This window comes from Phalangium opilio, unplaced genomic scaffold (assembly GCF_054372755.1).
Source record: "Phalangium opilio isolate 3A_F unplaced genomic scaffold, DU_Popi_V2 ptg000061l_1, whole genome shotgun sequence".
Classification (NCBI taxonomy): Eukaryota; Metazoa; Arthropoda; class Arachnida; order Opiliones; family Phalangiidae; genus Phalangium; species Phalangium opilio.
Genome location: NW_028324178.1, coordinates 6680938 through 6683995, shown reverse-complemented (window position 1 = coordinate 6683995; position 3058 = coordinate 6680938).

The following is a 3058-nucleotide window of genomic DNA, read 5'->3' as shown; positions in this document are numbered from 1 at the left end:
CCTCGTATGAGGGCGTGGGTTCGAATCCCACTTCTGACACGATATGTTTTATGAAATTAACTGGAAGAGATGTAATTTATAAAACATCCCAATTGAATGAATCCAAGTCAGGGTGGCCGAGCGGTCTAAGGCGCTACACTCAAGGGGCTTAGTTTCTTTCGTTCACGAAGAGAATCTGTGTATTCTGGTCCTCGTATGAGGGCGTGGGTTTGAATCCCACTTCTGACGCGATATGTTTTATGAAATTAACTGGAAGAGATGTAATTTATAAAACGTCCAAATTAGAAGTGACCACGCCAGGATGGCGGAGCCGTCTAAGGCGCAAGACTCAAGGGGCGTAGTTTCTTTCGTTCACGACGTGAATCTGTGCATTCTGGTCCTCGTATGAGGGCGTGGGTTCGAATCCCACTTCTGACACGATATGTTTTATGAAATTAACTGGAAGAGATGTAATTTATAAAACATCCCAATTGAATGAATCCAAGTCAGGGTGGCCGAGCGGTCTAAGGCGCTACACTCAAGGGGCGTAGTTTCTTTCGTTCACAACGTGAATCTGTGTATTCTGGTCCTCGTATGAGGGCGTGGGTTCGAATCCCACTTCTGACACGATATGTTTTATGAAATTAACTGGAAGAGATGTAATTTATAAAACATCCCAATTGAATGAATCCAAGTCAGGGTGGCCGAGCGGTCTAAGGCGCTACACTCAAGGGGCTTAGTTTCTTTCGTTCACGAAGAGAATCTGTGTATTCTGGTCCTCGTATGAGGGCGTGGGTTCGAATCCCACTTCTGACACGATATGTTTTATGAAATTAACTGGAAGAGATGTAATTTATAAAACGTCCAAATTAGAAGTGACCACGTCAGGATGGCGGAGCGGTCTAAGGCGCCAGACTCAATGGGCTCAGTTTCCTTCGTTCACAACGTGAATCTGTGTATTCTGGTCCTCGTATGAGGGCGTGGGTTTGAATCCCACTTCTGACGCGATATGTTTTATGAAGTTAACTGGAAGAGATGTAATTTATAAAACGTCCAAATTAGAAGTGACCACGCCAGGATGGCGGAGCGGTCTAAGGCGCAATTCTCAAGGGGCTCAGTTTCCTTCGTTCACAACGTGAATCTGTGTATTCTGGTCCTCGTATGAGGGCGTGGGTTCGAATCCCACTTCTGATACGATATGTTTTAAGAAAATAACTGGAAGAGATGTAATTGAAAACGTCCTAACTAGATAAAACCATGTCAGGATGGCCGAGTGGTCTAATGCGCCAGACTCGAAAGGCTTAGTTTCATTCCTTCCCGATGTGGATCTGTGTATTTTGGTCCTCGAATGAGGGCGTGGATTCAAATCCCAATTCTGACACGATATGTTTTATAAATATAACTGGAAAAGATGTAATTTAAAAAACGTCCAAAGAAAACGAATCAATGTCAGGATGGCCGAGCGGTCTAAGGCGCCAGACTCAAGGGACCGAGTTTCTTTCGTTCTCAACGTGAATCAGTGTATTCTGGTCCTCATAATAGGGCGTGGGTTCGAATCCCAGTTCTGACACGATATGTTTTATGAAATTAACTGGAAGAGATGTAATTTATAAAACGTCCAAATTAGAAGTGACCACGTCAGGATGGCGGAGCGGTCTAAGGCGCCAGACTCAAGGGGCTCAGTTTCCTTCGTTCACAACGTGAATCTGTTTATTCTGGTCCTCGTATGAGGGCATGGGTTTGAATCCCACTTCTGACACGATATGTTTTATGAAATTAACTGGAAGAGATGTAATTTATAAAACATCCCAAATGAATGAATCCAAGTCAGGGTGGCCGAGCGGTCTAAGGCGCTACACTCAAGGGGCGTAGTTTCTTTCGTTCACAACGTGAATCTGTGTATTCTGGTCCTCGTATGAGGGCGTGGGTTCGAACCCCACTTCTGACACGATATGTTTTATGAAATTAACTGGAAGAGATGTTATTTATAAAACGTCCAAATTAGAAGTGACCACGCCAGGATGGCGGAGCGGTCTAAGGCGCAAGACTCAAGGGGCGTAGTTTCTTTCGTTCACAACGTGAATCTGTGCATTCTGGTCCTCGTATGAGGGCGTGGGTTCGAATCCCACTTCTGACACGATATGTTTTATGAAATTAACTGGAAGAGATGTAATTTATAAAACATCCCAATTGAATGAATCCAAGTCAGGGTGGCCGAGCGGTCTAAGGCGCTACACTCAAGGGGCGTAGTTTCTTTCGTTCACGACGTGAATCTGTGTATTCTGGTCCTCGTATGAGGGCGTGGGTTCGAATCCCACTTCTGACACGATATGTTTTATGAAATTAACTGGAAGAGATGTAATTTATAAAACATCCCAATTGAATGAATCCAAGTCAGGGTGGCCGAGCGGTCTAAGGCGCTACGCTCAAGGGGCTTAGTTTCTTTCGTTCACGACGTGAATCTGTGTATTCTGGTCCTCGTATGAGGGCGTGGGTTCGAATCCCACTTCTGACACGATATGTTTTATGAAATTAACTGGAAGAGATGTAATTTATAAAACGTCCAAATTGGAAGTGACCACGCCAGGATGGCGGAGCGGTCCAAGGCGCAAGACTCAAGGGGCGTAGTTTCTTTCGTTCACAACGTGAATCTGTGTATTCTGGTCCTCGTATGAGGGCGTGGGTTCGAATCCCACTTCTGACACGATATGTTTTATGAAATTAACTGGAAGAGATGTAATTTATAAAACGTCCAAATTAGAAGTGACCACGCCAGGATGGCGGAGCGGTCTAAGGCGCAAGACTCAAGGGGCGTAGTTTCTTTCGTTCTCAACGTGAATCAGTGTATTCTGGTCCTCGTATGAGGGCGTGGGTTCGAATTCCACTTCTGACACGATATGTTTTATGAAATTAACTGGAAGAGATGTAATTTATAAAACGTCCTTATTTGAATGAATCCAAGTCAGGATGGCGGAGCGGTCTAAGGCGCCAGACTCAAGGGACCTAGTTTCTTTCGCTCTCAACGTGAATCAGTGTATTCTGGTCCTCGTATGAGGGCGTGGGTTTGAATCCCACTTCT